The sequence below is a fragment of the Herpailurus yagouaroundi genome, unplaced genomic scaffold (assembly GCF_014898765.1).
Source record: "Herpailurus yagouaroundi ecotype Mexico unplaced genomic scaffold, PumYag 165, whole genome shotgun sequence".
Taxonomy (NCBI): Eukaryota; Metazoa; Chordata; class Mammalia; order Carnivora; family Felidae; genus Herpailurus; species Herpailurus yagouaroundi.
Genome location: NW_024412406.1, coordinates 11,933,648 through 11,952,596, shown reverse-complemented (window position 1 = coordinate 11,952,596; position 18,949 = coordinate 11,933,648). Strand labels below are relative to the sequence as shown.

General features: G+C 37.5%; 1 long non-coding RNA gene across 5 annotated transcripts in view; it reads right to left on the bottom strand.

The window, feature by feature from the left end:
• Positions 1 to 18,949, bottom strand: part of LOC121038126 (uncharacterized) — a 78,999-nt gene that overhangs the window by 19,821 nt on the left and 40,229 nt on the right. For 2 of the 5 annotated variants that reach the window (XR_005794173.1, XR_005794172.1), the window contains exon 3: positions 9,022 to 9,151. This is a non-coding gene — a long non-coding RNA (uncharacterized LOC121038126). Of the gene's footprint in view, positions 1 to 1,945; positions 2,156 to 8,950; positions 9,152 to 11,755; positions 11,899 to 18,949 lie in introns of those variants that run through there. The other 3 variants (XR_005794174.1, XR_005794171.1, XR_005794170.1) reach the window with 3 other exon arrangements.

Sequence of the window (18,949 nt, the reverse complement as noted above, 5' to 3'; positions counted from 1 at the left end):
GACTCCAAATTAATATGATTTTTGGTTTCTCAGGAACGTCCAAGTTTTGCCTCAGCATAATGCATTTTGTATGTATGTGTGTGCATTGTATGTGTGCGTGTGTATGTATGTGTGTGTGTGGTTCATGGAAAGAGTTGGGAAAATTCTGGACCAAATTTAAAGCACAACTTTTATTTAAAGAAAAAATGCTAAATTTTATTCTGTTTTTCAAATTATGATAAAACACTGGAAAAGACAACCCACATGTTTAGATCATCAGGCTTTAAGGAGTAACATTTATTAGCAGAATCTGGTCATTATATCTCAGATAAGAAAACAAGTTAGATGCTTAGTTGAGATCCAAGCATCCCTACTGCTAAAAAACAATTTTAAATATTTCTTTTTCACTGTGCTTAGAATTTCTTAAGGTTTTCATGTTTGTCTCAAAACACAACCTGTCGGGTTTGTGGTCATTAACTATTGATATTTACATTATTCATACTTATTTCAGTGTCTAAAGCAAAATGTTGATCTGTTTTTGTAAATCTAGAGTGTTTGAATTTTCTACCTAAAGTTTTTTAAGTCAGTTACGTCTGCTGTTAGAAGAGCAAATAAGTTATGAAAAGCATTTTCTTTACATAGACTCATGAATTATTTTTTAATGTCTGTTATTGAACTAATTTTTTTTAATTTATCTGTATGCACAGGTGGATTTGTCTTACTGCCCTGATGGTTCACAAATGCCCACTTTCATGTGTCCATTAGGCTTTCTACTGAGAATCTTGCTCCAGAATGCTTAATGTTAGAAATCTTGCCTAGATAAGGAATCCTAAACATTGCACCCTGGAAGCATTTTCCCTAAAAAGTTTTTTCCCTTTAATATTTTTTTTAGTTTCAAAGAGTTTTCAAGAACATCTTATAGAAAGCTTGGCCTTCACTTCTTCTTAGCCCTTCTGAGCCTAAAAGTCTTCAGCTAGGAAAGAAAAAAATGCTCCTCTAAAAAAACAAAAACAAAACAAAAACCTGACTTTGTTGTTTCATAGGGAGGCAATTTGGGAACTAAGGGATCCCAGAATGCACTTCTGCAGCACTTGCTAAACCTTTTCAAAGAACTGCACCTGACGCAGAGAATGAACGTGTGTATGCCTGAGATGGTCTGCAAATATACCAAGCACAGAATTCTTTCAAAGTCTTATTTTTACATTAAAAATTCATGTAAATGCTGCATTTTACTCCATATGTTTCAATATAAAAGAAATGATGTTTTATATTGCTTATCAACTAGTAAAACTGATACTCTTATAACTTCATATACCTCTTTTGTACCCCCCTGGAAAATATATCCCTAGTTTAAGAAGCACTGCATGGATGACAAGGACATAGATTGGTTCCTTGAGGCCCCTGGGAAGTTTCTGCTGCTAGGAAAGTGTCCTCATTGGTAGCTAGCTCAGTGACCAAGGACAAACTTCAGTGAGTAGAGACTATTTGAATGAATGAAAAAAGAACACAATCTCAAGAATGGTTAACTTGATTCTTCTAGCTATCTTAACAACCAGTGAAAATTGCCACAAGATCATCTTAGCTCAAAAACGGAGATCAATCATAAAAGTATAGAAATGGGAACATGGATAAATGTCTCGGGTTGGATCGCAAATACAAGAGTGACATAATTGAGTGAGTCCCTGGAGTTGACCTAAATGGTCTCTAAATATTTCCACTAGAAATTTTCTCCACTCTGGCAAAACCAACTGCTTTGAAGCCAGCATTCAGATCAACATTATCCTGATAGGACTAGATCTGGTTACAAGGAGAATTTATGCCAAATGTCTGTTCCCATTAATTTCTTGTCAAAACAGTCTCACTCTCATGTAGACACAAGCTGGGGAAAGCCAACAATTCAACTATTTTCACTTGGAATTTGAATATCAAAAAAAAAAAAAAGCCTTATATATGTAGAGTACCTACTAGTTAATTTCTTGTTGAACTTAATCCTCATGACAGCCTTCTGAATTAGCTATCATTTATCAATAAAGGACCAGAGAAGTTATGCATTTTGCTCACGTTGACACAGGTCACTGGTGAATAGGAGAACGTGGCCTCATCCATGTCGTCTGGCATCAAGTTCAGCATACCAACATACGATAGTATATTTCATTACGGTTTTTCCTGTTAATATCTGAAATTATGTAAAAACAAACAAAAATAAAAACAAAAAAAACCTAGAAGTGCATTTATAGTCCTGCAGTTTGCTTAAAGCAGCAGTGGGTCATGCCAAATGGTAATGACTAGAGATAAATGATATTGACGGTCTTTAGCACATACGTTTGACAAATTTAGAATTCTCATTTTAAGAGCCACACGCCTGGGTTAAAGAAAAGAATCCATAGCTCATGATGTAACATGACATACTTATTAGGCAGAGGGCTCAAGGAAGCCACTTGATTTTCTGAAACAAAAACAAGTAGAATTTTAGAACTGCTTCTAGCCTAAATTCAAATATTTTGTCTACTTGAATTTGTTATTTCATTGTTTGTTCATTCGGCAGATACTAGGTGAGCACCCCGATATTACTAAATACTAGGTATTACACCCGTGAATACTAGGTGAGCACCCCTGTATTCCATAGAAGGTACTGTGCTTGGTGGTAGAGTACAACCCTTAACTTCACGGAGCTAACTGCCTGGCCTCATTTACAACCAGGCCGAGGATCATTTGGGTCACTGAAAAATATCTCTTACTGAACATGGAAAAAAAAATCACTCAATTATCAAACCAGGGAAGCATAAGACCAGAACAAGTGAAATACTTTTCCAACAAACTGTTTTCCTAAGAAACAGACAAGATGGTATGAATGTAAATCTGATACATAATTATCTTTGAATCACAATTTAAATTACACGTGAGACAAATTGTTAACCTGATTGAGTGAGGTTGCTATCCGTATTATCTGATAAATAGAAAAATAATTTTTAATCGGATATATTGCTTGTCAAAATAGCTAATAATGGTCTAATACTAATAACTAGAGCAAGATTTAATACCAGTGACAAGTCTATAACACATTTTATATTTTAATAGTTTGATGATGGTTATGCGGTTAAAAACAAACCATTTTAAAGGTTTTTCTTAATTCCCATTAACTATAGGCAACATTTTAGCAATGTATCACTATTCTCTGTTTAGCCCTCGAAGTTTCTAAATGCAGGATATTTAAAATTCAATTACATAGCTTGACTCAAAGGATTTATTTACGAGGCCCATGTAAATTTCAAAATACATTGGGTATCTTTCCATTGTAATTGTCCTCACCCAAACAGAACTAAGAAAAGAAAAAAAAAGAAAAAGAAGATTCTACAATATCCAAGTAAAAACTGGACACATTCAAAGTCCCTGCCCTGATAGGAAAGAGGAAAGGCCCCAACTCTAAAACCATGGTTCTATATTACTGAAGTTAGTTCTTACTATAATAGAATGCCACCCTGCATTATAATGCTATTGGTTTCAATAATTGTTTCTTTTACTTGCCTTTTTTAAAAACAGCCTGAGTTAATTGCATAAGTCCTATTTACCATTACCATTAATGCATAATCTCTTCATTATTAAGTCTCAAAAGGTTTTAATCTATAAATACACGTATAAAGGGAAGTGGGGGAGATTCTCTTAGTAATAAGACAGCCCAAGGTCAGCAAAGGATACAAGTACCAAAAAAAGGAAGAAAGGTAAAGAAATGTGTGAGTAAATTAAAGAGGTTTTTTAAGCATAGAAATTTATATTAGGTACATGTATGTACTTTCATAAAATTTAGACTTACTATTGACATGAAATTCACAATTGAGACCATAATTCCAATTTTAATCTCTGTCCTGAAGAATTTGTTTCTTATGATTTAACAGATACTTCCAGATTGCTGTGATAAAATATTTAATTCAACTAACATTTATGCTCTACCATGTGCCAGAAATTAATTTATGCACAGTTTATCCCTCAATTTTACAGTCTACTAGAGATTTCTATTTAAAAAGATTATATTCCCAAGCGAAATCCAATTCCACAGGGAGGGCTGGAAATAGTATGCTTGAGTTTATAGTCTGAAAATTCCTATAATCTATTTTTATGCTCCCTGAGAATCAAATGATTTCATTCCCCAATCTAGAATCTGAATGACCAGCACATACACTTTCTAAACATACATGCTTAAAATTAGAGCTAGCTGTCTGAAATCTAGTGACGGTGTATTTCAATGTAGATATTGCCCTCTTCCACCAAAGGAAACACTATTCTAGCAAAAATGATGTTGAAAATCATTTTTATACTCACATAACTGTTTCATTTAACTTTTTAAAAATCTTAGCCTATATGCTGTGCCAGAAGCCATCACAACCTGCTGATCTGATGAAAACGTAATGCCGATCTGAGCAAGTAGTTTATCTCCCATCCACTATGGGCAGTGCTGGCAAACGATATGCCTAAATCGTTCTTCTTTTAGTTATTTTTGTTTCATCTTAACCTAAAAATATTTTGAGGTGGCATACCAACCAATAAAAATCTACTTTCAAAATTGAGATTCAGGGAAACAGACACAGAATAGTGAAAAGAGTCCAGAGGCAAACACACAAATTCAGAAAAGAGATCATGGGCTGCTCTCTGCTTTTTATTCTTCATGTTGAGCACCTCCTAGTGGTCAATCTGAGAGAAAGTGGAATTCTCTATTTGCCTAGAAAAGAAATGGTAATGAGAATTTGAAAGAAAATTTTCTATCATTTTACAACTTCCATTACATATGCATATAGCCAAAATCAAAACTACATCCTAGACATTTTTGGAGACCTGTTTTTCAGTGGTCATTTCTCAGTTTTTCTTATTCCAAAATATCTGATAAAACTGTTGCTACTTTCTGCAAAGCGCTTTCAGAATATTTCTACCTGCCGCCTTCAAATCAAAATAGAATCACAAGTTTCGCTCAATATTTAGCAGAGCCCCAGTGTGGACTCTGGCTGCACAGTAAATGCTACTTTGACCTTTCCACTATGAGTGGGAAGCTAGAGAGAATGTGAAAGAGTGATTCTTTTTTTTTCTTTTTTCTTTAAGAATCATGAACCTGTGAAGACAAAGCCACTGGGTTGATTAACTCCAAAGCCCACCGTCTCCATTTTCCACTGTCTGAAGATTACGAATAGAACCCAAACTGCCCCTGAATTTACCCTGGTGAAAAAAACAGATGGTTTCTAAACTCCCAAGAGACATCTGTGGGTGCTGGCCAGAAATTCTGTTACAGCCAGATTTCTGCCATCTTTAAACCAAGAGGCTTCTAACATTCTTATTTATAGCATATGGGTTAGGCTGATTTTAACCTGCAAATACATCATAATGTTTAACTGAAGTCAGGAGGATTTTTAGAAAGAAAACACATATATAGCAAGTAATACGTACTGGGGCTCATTAGGTTAAGCATCCGACTTACTGATTTTGGCTCTGGTCATGATCTCAGGGTAGTGAGATCGAGCTGACAGCGTGGAGCCTGCTTGGGATTCTCTCTCTCTCTCTCTCTCTCTCTCTCTCTGTCCCTCCACCCCCAATTAAAAAAAAAGAATTGGCAGAATTTTCCTATTTAGTTCAAGACCAAAGAAAGGAAAAAAAAGAAAACCTATAATTTACAACACATTCAGGTTTGTCGTACAATAGCCACATTTCAAATTTATGCAATTTTAAAGAGGTATTATATTAAACCATTAAAAATTCAACAGTGAGTGTAGAGAAAAGGTTTATAAGCAAACATAAGGTACCATTAGCACACTGAAGCATTTTTAATAATCTTTCATTTGACTGTGTAATAACTATATCTTGCTCTTAGCACCTTGTTTTCAATCCGAAAGCTTTTCTGTTTTATATCGTTGCTTGAGTGTTTGCTTGCTTGCTTTGTTTTGTTTGAAGAAGTGAGGGTAAGTGGAAAAACGTGTTCAAATGGGAAGTTACTGGACAACTTATTAACATCACCTACTGTGCCCGGGGTTACAATGGAAACCATTTCTAGAAGGGACTTGACCTCACTCCCTTCTACTTTCCTCTCAAGTTTCACGATCCTGTTTTGGAAACAGATTCTTTTGATCAAACTCAGATCCTGCTCATCCAGGTTTTCAATTTCTCTCTTGTCTGTAGTGCCCACCAGTAATCCTTCCCTAGGGTCTGCCTGATTATGGTACTTCAGGTATCAAGTCAAGGGCAGGACCAATTGAGCCATTAGCAATAGCAACTTGAAGCCCATAGCAAAGAGTAACAGGAAGCTGTCCAGTGGTCAGAGAAGCCTAAGGACAAAGGAAGTGTCGACACAGGGTGATGATACAGTTGACCGACAAAGCAATGACACTATATATTTCTCTCCCTATTAACAAAAGAATCATTTTTAAAGCCTCTGGTAAGTTCTTGAACTTCAAAGGTAAATAACTAGGTTGATGAGAAAAGTGGTGTCTAACCCACTGATTTGTTACCAGGTATCATCCTAAATGCACATTCCACTAAATTTCTGTGTGCAACCAATTAATGTGTCTGTTTTTAGGGCAGTATCCAAAAAGGAAAATACCAATATAACCCTGTTTTCTTTTCAATGGTAACAAACATTTCAATCAGGGAAAACAGGTATTATTCTGGCAGTTTTTATATGCTTCTTGGCCAAAATTGTAATAGTAATTTATAGAACTTCAGCAAAAGATATTAGGGGTGAAGAAAAGGCCATCTTGAAATAATGTACTTTGTTGTACTTCCAATTAGAAATAATTCAGATTTGGGTTAAGATTTCTTTTTAAGTTCTTTGTATAAAAATATCTTTAGGTGGTCATTTGAAATTAATATTTCCCATTTTACTATGAGTTTCTTTAAAAAGGCTACTATAAATTAAACTAGATAGTATATAGTTAACCACCTACCACAAACCTGACGGGAGGTATTTGTTTTCTTTTTTGAAACTATTCCAAAAGAAATCATTCAACTTGCATTTGTGTGCTAATTATTTAGTCTTCTAAAATTTTTCTGTGGCTTTCTAAACAGTCAAAATCTTAAATGTGTGTGAGTATAAATATAGATTTTCACTCAAAATGTGTGTGAGTATAAATGTAGATTTCCACTCCCTGTTACCTTAAAATAGAGAATATTTTCTTTGCTAAATTACATACATATGTATCCTACTTGTTTATATATATATATGTATGTGTATGTGTATGTACATATATACACACACATATACATATATATATATACTTGTATGTATGTATATATATGTATGTATATATACTTGTATGTATGTATACATGTATATACATGTATGTATATATATACATACATGTGGAGATACATATATATATATACATACATGTATATATATGTATATATATATGTATCTCCACCTCGTGTGGCTTTAAAAAGAAATTGACATTATTTGGACAAATAACATGCTATGAAAACTTAGGTAATGCATTCTTTTTTTTACTTAACAGCTTTACATTTTTAATGTTTAATAGAAAAATGTCAATTTCTCCTAAAGAAAAATCAGCTTCCTACAATTATAAGACTTTAGCTTTATCTATCTGAAGATTCTTTTACACTCTCCTTATTACCAAAACATTAAACACACTTAGTCATGTAAATATTCAACATACTCTTGCATCTTTATGCTTTAAATATTTGTAAACATATATATATGTATATATGTGTATATATATATAAATTCATAACCAAATTGCGTTCTAGATTTACCATAATTGACTATTTGCCAGAATAAACTATAAAATGAGAATAAAAGCTTTCAGTGTTAAAAAGAATTCTTTATTAAATTTTGTTTTCATATTCTAAAGGATAGATTATCATTAGGTTTTACCAGAGACTTTTTGTTTTGCCTTTTTGTTAATGTTAAAATTTTACTGGTGAAGAAAGGTAACAGAGGAGGAGGTTCATTTTCTATTTCATTTTATTTAAAATGCCATGTCACAAAAAATTTACGTAGAACCCAGATTTCCTACAAGGAGCTTCAGAGCTGAGTCATGACCAGGGACTATATATGATGCAGCCCGCTGCAAAGTCTTTACACTAAGTGCAACGACTCCAAGCAAATTAGAGGGAATCGGAGGGTGCAGCTATCTCCAAAATTAGAGACAGACTGACTTGGGGAAGACCTTCCACTGAATCTGCAAAGGAATTTCCAAGATACACTAAAATCTCACCTTCAGATATCCAGTATCCATCACTGGTAAACTGAAAATCGTATTTTTATTTTAATGGGGGTTTTGTTTTGCCTAGTAATTTTATGAAAGCTTTAGTATAATATATTCCTTAGTTTGGGGTTTCAACCAACTTCTGATGCTTAGAAAAATAATTCGTGTTCTAAAGCAGAATTGCACGACAGCTTAGGTCTTACTATTTAGTTATAGCCTAATGAATACTGTGTTCCTACCTGTTCTCGCAAAAACTAAAGATCCTAGCTTATTTAAATAGTATTCAGGTAAAGCACTATGCCATCCGACCAGCTCACTAAATGTATTTATTACCTGTCTCTACATAGCTTATGTAAAAGCTCGATGTTGACTGTCCATGTCTGCCGCATTTAAAAGCTGCGAGAGTGATTATCTCATCTAATTATGTCAACACACTGTGTTACAGTGTCCTGTACATAGGCCACAGAACAAAAGTGACTATAAACTGCTTACTCAACACCTAGCCCAAAAAAGGGCTGAGGCAGTACAGTAATGCCTTTAGTTAAAATGGCCCACTGAATCATTTCCATCTGTGCATTTTTTACCATAAATACTGAAGTAGTATTTTTTAACTGTCTTTTCAGGCTTGTAAAACAAATCTCTATATCACATCTACATAGTCTAAATATGTCGAATAATTCAGTTTAAAAAGCGTTGCCTACTAACTAAAGAAAAATAGCTACCAATTTTCCTATTTAGTTGCTTAAATCATTTTCCATTGCCATTGTAGAACTGCCTTAAATGGTTTCTTTCACCACTATTATGTGCAAAACAAAAGGAGGATATTGTAGTGCATTCTCACCTGTCTTACATTAGCTGTTTTCACTAGTCCAAGGGTAGACATTCCTCAGGAGTGACCCATGTAGTGCTGTCCAGTAGTCAAGAGGATAACGTTATTTTCACTTCGGTCTCCAAAAACTAAAGTTGGAAATCTACAAAATTAACATCTATAGACTTTCAAAGGCCACATCTTGGGAGGTGGGAGTGAAGAGGAAGGAAGAAGAAGAGAAGGGAGAGGGAGAAGAGAGAAAAAAAGAAAAGCTAATAGAAAAACGCAAACCTGCAGCTGAGTTAAATGGGGGGAAACTAAAGTTCACAGTGTATATTTTTTGAAAAGTTGATTGACTTTTGGGAAGGCTGTATGTATTTGTACATGTGTGCATGTGAATATGAGTGTGTTTAGGATCAGGAGGGAGAGCCTGTATCATCCATTGCTTTTTTGGTTAAATAGAGTCATATATTAGTAAAAAAACAACTATGTCTAACTCCCAAATTCATTCATTCAATGTTTAATGTTAGAATTAATAATCTTATTGTTAAACTCAGGACAACTCTGTGAAGATTTACAAAGTAAGTGTATGAAACCTTATGGCAAAACTACAAAGCTATCAGTAATTAATGCACATAAAAAGCCTTGCTGGGAAAAATCATGGGTGATTTCCCTACAAAACAGGTTGACATGCAACCTATTCTTCTTTGTTTCTCAAGTTGTAGAGATTTTAATAGTTTCTATTAAGTCCTTAACATCTCCCAAATTAAAAAGACTGAAAATTATTTTTAAAGCCTAAGGAATATAGAGTAACAGACATTACAAGTTAAATGAATAGTTCCTACAATTGCTGTATACGTTAAGTAATACAATTTCATATTTCCATGTTATTACACATGGTATTAGATTTATAGGTACAGTCGCATGAAGCATCATTCACTTTTATCAACTTCAATGTTTTAGAGGGTTTTCATACTACTCTATGAATGCTCTGAATGCTGCAGAGAAAAAGAAGCACAATCAGTATTTTATGTTCTGAGATTTCTCAGTTGGGTTATCCTGTCCTGCCCACACACATAATAGCATTAGCATTTCATCTTATACTATGTTGAAATACTTTTAATACAAACTCTCAGTAAAAGCTAAAGCTTACGCATAAGTGGTAAGTCTCGTCTAGTGTCATTCACTGCATCAACATGCTTTATTTCATCATATTTGCACACAAGGTGTTTTGATTTCAGTTTTGTGAAGAGATACGATTTAGCATACGCGTGTTTGTTCAGCTGTCCATCCTGCACCATTAATACAATGCCTTTCTCTCCCATTTAATGGTGTTTGTATCAATGTCCCCATATCTGCTGCATTTTAACTCCATAAAAAGAAAATGTGATTTTGTATTAGTAGTTTTGCTGATCAATTCAGTATTTCTGCACCAATCAGCATACTTATATGCATGTAGTAGTCTGTACAATTGTTCAACATCAAAATACTTGTTTACTTTATGTCAAAATGTCTATAAAATTGCTGGCATTGTTCTCCATTTCAGTCTGGTAGAATAAGCAAGATAGAAAATAAATGTGTAAATGAATCATCTGTGTCATTTCACTTCTCTGCATGAAGTCACTTCACATTAAGCATGACGCACACACCCGCCACCCAACAATCCATGGTTTCTTGACACCTCATTACTGACTGTTGAGGCAGGTAGCTTTTGGATAGAACCGCTCAGCCTGGGGAAAAAAAAAAAGTTGGATCCCTTACTCTCCTTTTCAAATGAACCCTCTCAGCCTACAGATGTATGTCACTTGGTTTATATTTTTTAAAAATTCAGTGCAAAGCATCTTGCTGAAACCCGGGTAAGCTCATCAAAGATTTTGGAGGCAGTCTCCCAACTGCCATTTCTGAAACCAATTCAGGACAACCCTTGTTGGGGTAAATCAAGTCTTAACTCCTGCTCCCAAGGTCAGCTGCATCCGTACGCGACCTGTGCAGTTGCTCAGGGTACAGACACATTGAACGGCCCTCACTTAATTTAATGCCCTGCTTTTGCCATCTTGATATTCTTAGTAACTTTTGAGCCAGGGACCCTGTATTTTCATATTGTATTAGGCCCCACAAGTTAGATACCCAGCCCTGCCTGACCAGTGAAGCAAACTACCGATTGAGTCTGGCTCTCCAAAGCAAAAGGTTAGCGGATAGTGAGAAGAGAGGCTTATTTATTTAACAAACTCTTATATTGCACTTACCATGCACCAAGACCTATACATATATTTGCTTATTTAATCCTGACAATAACATCCACCATTTGACAGAGGAGGAAACTGAGGCACAGAGAAATTAAGTAGCTTGCGCAAGGTCACAGCTAGTAAACCCAAAAGTTTGAGTCAGGCATCTGGCTAGTTTGGACACCTGACTGTCTAGGCCAGTGCTGGTTCCTTGCTTTGCTATGCTGCCTTCCCATCAGAGAAAATTTCCTTACTTTGTTAGAGCACTAGGGATTCAACAAAGACTTTTGTTGAATAGTCTAAAAGCTTCAAGGATGATACCTTCCAAGAAATTCCAACTCTCCACAGCAACATTTTCCTGCTCTTAATGCCAAGGGGACTTGCCTGAGTTAAATTAATGAGATGATTATAAATATTGAGTAAAGTATTGCCAGTATATTTGTGGCCCAACACAGATGTGACTACAGAGTGCCCAGACTCTCGATGCCCAACTCCTGTACTGGTGACAGAGGGGAAAGGAGTGACGAGAAGAATGGGCTGACCTTGGTCTTGATGACGCTTTTCTCCATTCATTCCCTCTGCCTCCCTAGCTCAGGTGCCACCACACACCTTCCTGAAAGCAAGAGGGCCCCATCTGGCTGTCATTTCACTCAAAAGAGGAGGAAGCACACATAAAGGATGCAATCTGTATGGACATAAGAGGTGATGTAGAGAAACTCAGTGCAGGATCCTAAACATGAGACAAGGAGAAATGTGCTCACTGCTCATCAGTCTACAAGAGCCCTTCTGGCTCTGGGCTAATGCTCAAGATCCAAAACCATTGAGGAGGACAGAGGGATCCTCAAAAGTCTGCTGTATTCACACTCTCCAGGCTTAACGGTACCACCCAGGAGCAGCTGGGTCAGTCAAAACGTCCATAGGATTCTCTGGTCATCCCAGAGGGTCAGCAGCCCCTAGGGCAATGGCAATCTAGCCACAAGAGGAAATGTAAATCTTTTCCCACATAAGCTTCTCCATTCTATCCCCCACAGTCCGTTTCCAGAATCCTCCTTTTCAGAAACTTCAAGAGACACAGACTAAGAGAGAAAACAATGGGGAGCTGTCAGGGAAAGAGTCACATTCCCAGAATTCCATCTAACCTAAGACAAATGGAATAAAAGCAGCACTCGGCTCCTCCCCCTGTTGACGGAGGTGAATACAAAATTCTTGCTCCTTTCATACGGTCTCTTCTTTCTGCTCCAGTCTACCCCATTCACCATCCACCCTCAGCCCTAGAAACACAAATCCTACAATGCATAGATTGGGCCACAAAAAGATGGAGGTGGAAGGGGAATAATATCATAGAATCTACGCTAAGAGAACTAAAAAGGATTTCCTTGCTCCCTTTTCACCTTTTCTCATCTCCGACCTCCTCGTGTAAGCAGACGGGTTTAACTGGTTTAACTCAGGCAGCTTTGGAAGAACAGAGAGAGTCCTGGATCCCAAATAGTCCCTACCCCAGCCCCACGGTTTGCATTCCTCAACCCTGATGACTCTTCTGGTTGTCTTCTGAGAGCGAAAGATGATAAAGCCCCTTAGCAAGAACTTTAGAGGCCGATTTGCAAACTGGTCAGCAACTCTGATCAGGGCAAAATTTTGCGTGGGAAGCCTCTGATTCCATTAGCCGAAACACTGTGACACCTCACAAGGCTGTCAACTTTATCATTCCTTACATGCACACAAAACCAGTGTGATGCCGGGAAGCATCACCACAGAGCATGAAATATCAGAACTCAACACAATGCTCAAGGTTGTAATGAGACACAGAGTCTAATTCTGGACTCTACAACTCACAAATAGCCTGGATGAACTTAAAGCACCTTCAGAAGAGAGTCACAATGACCCCTGTGTCCAAATAAAAGAGAATGCAAAAGATGAAAAAGAGAAGGTTGGCCTGAGAAACAGCAATATGTTCAAGGTCAAATTTTTTAAAGTTATAAATCGTATTGAAAGACAGGAATAATACTCATTTATAACGTAAATATTTTGTCGAGTGGTTTTCATAATAGTCAACACTTAACTATTCAATTCATATTGTGTCTTTTTATGCTCAGCACTGTGCTAAGTCCTAAAGACCCAAAACTAATAAGTTGGGGTCCCGGCCTGCCAAGAGCCTGCGGTCATCATCATGGGGATGACAAACAGCTGGCACCAGTGTCACCATTCCTTCTATGCCCTCTGCCATCCCCTGTGTCAACCATTAATCATGCATTCCTTCCCCTGAGCCAGGAGGCAGCCTTGGGATACGACACCACCAGGCAGTCAGAGCAGCTAATCCCCAAATCACCTGACGTTCCTTTATCACCAAAGACCCTGAGGATAATCATGATAATTATTATTATGGCATTAAGAGAACCCATTATGTTCCAGACCCCATTCTAACCATTTTATACCCACCACCTTCTTCAATCTCATTTCTCTGAAATGGTTGGTTCACAGAAATTTTATGTGGTCGTCATTGAAGACTCATTTAAAGAAAATGGGATAAACTCCAGTATGAGGAAATTAGATGTCCTTCAGACAAATTTTCCACAAGTGATGGATGTTTCACATTAGCAATAACGAGAAAGCTGGTGAGTCCTCTTTCCAGGATGTCTTCAGAATTAGGATAGATTCTCACCCAGCTGTAATGAGAAGTGCAAACCTGTCTGAATGAAGAAGGACAAACCAGATGACCTTTCAGTGTTCTTTTCATTTCCGAGATTCTACAATTTGTGGTGCTCCAGAATCAAATTTATTTTTTACTAAAGTCTGTGGTAAATTGTATTCGCTAAATTGTCTCCACATCCACTTAGCACAGATGACAAATTAGCGAAGGGGGGAGGCAAGCAATTTGCAAAAACATATTTTTAAACCTCTATTAATCACATATCTACATCTTATGCTGAAGCACACATCCTGTTTAAAGAATTATTCTCAAAAATATCTCAAAGGACACACAAGACATGATGCAAAGGTAAAGTCCTAGGAACCCAAGCAAATGAATCACTATAACTAGTATGAATAAATTAATTTGTGCTAAAATGTCTTCTTTTAGGATGGATGTAATTTCATAAACATTTATTCCTTGTAGAAACAGATTCTGAACTACACTCACAAATAGCCTGGATGAACTTAAAGCACCTTCAGAGGAGAGTCACAATGAACAGAGACTTAAAAAACAGTGACTTAAAAAACAAAAGCAGTAACATTAGATAACATTTTTCTATTTTAAGAATCCAAACTTTTCACTAACTCTAATACAGGAAAACATAATTTGTTGCATCTGACTTTAGCAAGAAATTGTTTTGTGATGCTTCAGAGTAGAAGTCACTTCCCAAAGAAGTTAGAGCTTTAAATAAGAAAATCCCATTCCATTTCTCCCCTTTAAATAAGGCCATCCCAACACTACGTGCTATTACATAGAACCATCTGACTTTATCCATTCTTAAACCCTTGTCTATAGTGTGAAGTCCTATCTATTAGGCTCTTGGTTCCCGACCCCACCCTCCCCGCAGAGTAAAGTTGACCTAGATCTTCCCAAATAAATTTAAATTCCAGTTTCCACTGAATAACTTAGGGAAAGAACAAATCGCATGCCAGCTGAAATGGAGAGAAGAAAAGGGACACAGGAGAAAGGAGAAGCTGGAGGAGCAATTTATAAACTTCAAGATCATTGTCAAGTCAAGAAATAACGGCACAAGAAAACATGCGAAGGCTTCTTTCTCTTCATGGAGAGAATTGTTTTTATGCCTTCCTTTTTTAGTTCCACACCGCATTTTGGAAAAATCAGAGGGAAAGAGAGAGTCTAGCGTATCATGAGTCCTGAGTACTGCAGCCCTTTAGAGACTTAACTCAGCCCGCAGCCAAATGCCAGCCTCGTCAAATGAATGCTTCCACTTTAAGGGCACAGACCTTTCTGTGGCCTCATGTGTGGTGGTCACAGCACAGGGTGCAGTGTCAAAAAGGGCTGCAGGACCCGGAGATTCAAGAAGGGCACATCCCTCACACGAGGAGCTGAGCCACTGTTGAAGACAGAATCGTTCGTCACTAGTCAACTCCGGACATCTAACCATGATGTTCTTTCTCTATCACATCTCCCTGATCTACCTTCTTCATACCTTGTCTTACTCTGAAATGTTCTCATCCATTTATTTATTTATTTGTTATTTATTATTCCCACTCCCACCACCCCTCCCCAACGAGGGTGAACATTTCCTGTAGGCAGAAGCGAGTGTACCTGCTCGTCTTGATAGTGCACCTGGAAAGTGCTCCGGAAATATATATTGAATGAAACAGTGACTATCCAAAGAGAAAAATGAGCGCGGAAAGAAAAGAAAGAAAAGCTGATAGCCCAGAAAGATGAGAGCAGGAATAGACATAAGGAAGTCACAGTAATTGGCTCAGAAACAAACAGTACTAATGTGGATGGGAGCCAGGACATCCTTTTTTAAGGAGGTACCTGAAAAGGCTGATGTCTTCAATGAGCCCTGCCAAACTGGGTTCCTTGTATTATCATCGATTAAAAAAAAAAAAAAAAGGGAAAAGTAGAATAAATACTAAGACAAAATGCAAGCAGAGCACAGTGGTGCTACAGGGGATATAGAAATTAGATGTGGAGATCTCAGAGGGCTTCTTTAGCAAGATACGTGCTAAAGAGTTTTTGAGAAGCCAAGAAAGGAAAAGAAAGTGCCCAGTTTGAGGGACACCATGAATAAGGAGATGGAAGTCCCCAGTCTGTTCCACATACAACAAAAACCTCCCAGAGTGAACTGGGGCTATAGGTATAGGACCTTGAAAGTCATGCTAAGGAATGTCACCTTTACTTAACAGGGAGTGAAGATTCCTTCAAGAGGAGAATAACATGATCTGTTGTGAAGCAAATAAGGCATTCAAGCAAAGGGCAGGTGGGGGGCGGTGGACCTGAGAGGGGAAAGCTGTTATAAGCAGTTGTTATTAGGTAAAGAATATGCTACTGTTCTTTTGTGCCTAATCTTACATAATTATTGTAATAAGCATATAAGAGGGAAAAGTGCTACTGCTACCCCCACTTTATAGAATGGAAACTGAGGTTTAGAAACTGAATTTTGGCAGCAGGAATATTCTTTTAGTGATTGCGGTGAGAGGGGGATGGGCAAAATGGGTGAAGGGGAGTAGGAAGTACAAGCTCACGGTTATGGAATGAGTAAGTCACGGGGATAAGAGGCACAGCATAGGGACTACAGTCAATGGCACTGGAATAACACTGTATGGGGACAGATGGTAGCTGCACTGAGCTCAACATATACAGAAACTGAATCACTATGCTGTACGCCTGAAAGTAATGTAACATTGTGTGCCAAGTATAGCTCAATAAAAATAAACGACTAGAGGCGCCTGGGTAGCTCAGTTGGTGAAGTGTCCAATTCTTGATCTCGGCACAGGTCATGATCTCATGGTTCATGAAATCTAGCCCCAAGTCGGGCTCTGCACTGACAGCAGGAAGCCTGCTTGGGATTCTCTCTCTCCCTTTCTCTCTGTTCCTCCCCTGCGTGTGCACACGCATGTCTGCACACTCATTCTTTTTCTCTCAAAATAAATAAACTGTTAAAAAAATGAGTAAATGCGTGAATGAATTAACTAATTAAAATAAAAGATATTATAGCCCCCCCAAAAAAACAATTAGATGAGAAATGAGAGTCTGAACTAGGACCCAACAAGATCCAAAAGGAACAAAAAGAACGACTGGTATTTTAGAGAATTGCATTTTATATGCATTGTCCACTATTGTTTGTATTTGGAGATTTTGTCTTAAAACAAAAAAAAAAAAAAAAAAGAAAAGCTCACAATAGCTTCAGTGATAAAAGGAACCTGTTGGCTCAGAATGTGAAGACTCCAGTGCTAGTAATAACTTCAATTGTGACCTATTCAGCGTCTCAAGCTGTGAGACCAAGCATCCAGATGTTCCCTTTGTCTACCATTGCTGGAGTCAACTTCAGCCACAGTCACTTCACAGGACTCTGGAAGTTAGTAGTCGATCCCAGTCAGCTTTAAGAATTTTCTTGGAAACCTGCATCTCGGGGCGCCCAGGTGGCTCAGGCAGCTGAACGTCCAACTCTTGATTTCACCTCAGGTCGTGATCTCACAGTTCATGAGTTCGAACCCCACATCAGGCTCTGTGCTGACAAAGCCTGCTTGGAATTCTTTCTCCCCTCTCCCTCCTCTCTCTCTCTGCCCCTCCTACTCTCTTTCTCTCTGTGTCTCTCAAACTAAATAAACTTGTTTAAAAAGTTAAAAAAAAAAAAAGGAAATCTGCATCTCTACCTAATGTCAGATACTTTGGTCATATCAGGCTTTCATAAGACCATGCTTTTAGTCTCCTTGTTAAGGTCATTTTGTCCTGATGAAAGGACCTTTCAGAAGTCTTAACAAAAGCTATGATGGCTATATCTCTAATTTGGTTATGGCCCTGTGGTGAAGCTTTCTAAGACTTTCTTTTTATTTTTTTTTAATATATATTTTTGAGAGACAGACAGAATGTGAGCAGGGGAGGTATGTACAACTAATACAATCATATGGCTTTTTGGATTTGTCTTTATGATAAAAATATAGTCAAGATATGCATTAAAGGAAACGGGAAAAATTCAATAGCTACTTGATAACTAAAAAAAATATATAGCTACCTGATCATTAATAAGAGAGCTTCAGGGATGGCATTTCATTCACTGACCTCACTGACCTTCATATTTCTACTTACTTACCAGAACTTGTAAGTGCGACTTTATTATTATTATTATTATTAATATTATTATTATTTTAATGTTTATTAATTTTTGAGAAAGAGAGACAGAGCACAAGCAGGGGAAGGAAAGAGAGAGAGAGGCAGACACAGAATCTGAAGCAGGCTCCGGGCTCTGAGTTGTCAGCACAGAGCCTGAAGCAGGGCTCAAACTCACAAACCACCAAATTATGACCTGAGCAGAAGTCAGACACTTAACGGACTGAGCCACCCAGGTGCCCCTATTCTAACTCAAAGGATTGAGGTGCCCCTTTCTAACTCAAAGGATTTCTAAACTTTATCTATTACTGCTTGGAGATTTTTTTTTCTTTAATTCCATTTCTCAAGCTTACATATCTCAGAATTTCTGGTTCCTCTACAGTCCCTCTCAATTCTGCTTGCAAACTAGCCGGTTCATTTCTGAGCTCATCTATTTTTTGTAGCACCTTATCAAATGTAACTGTTATAACCAGTTCTTGGCCTCAACATTCCACCTTGAAACCTTGTGATGAGGGAGTGTGGGGTAAGCTGAGGGCAAAATACAAGCTAACAACACCTGCCCCTCCTGCCCAGGGGAATATGTGTGATATTCCTCAGACACTCCTGGCTACCCATGAACAGAGGAAAGGGGTTTACATGCTTGCCATGGTAATGTGGGAAACTAAGGCAAATGAAAACTTAAATTCCCTTACTGCCTACAGCCCCTACACAAGTCCTTGAAACCAGAGGAGTGACCTCCCTCTAAGAGCTCAGCTGCCTCAATAATGACACTTTGCTAGGGGCAAAAGGGAAGTAAGTCTACTTCCTTTATCCCAACTGCCCCAAGATATATTCTGGCAATCATACTCCAAGCTTATAAGCCCCCCAATATACATCTAAAGGATCTCGTGACTGAGGTTTTATTAAATGGTAATAAATGGTGCTTTCCTAGCAACACCTCGCCCCTCAAGGTCCTGAAAAT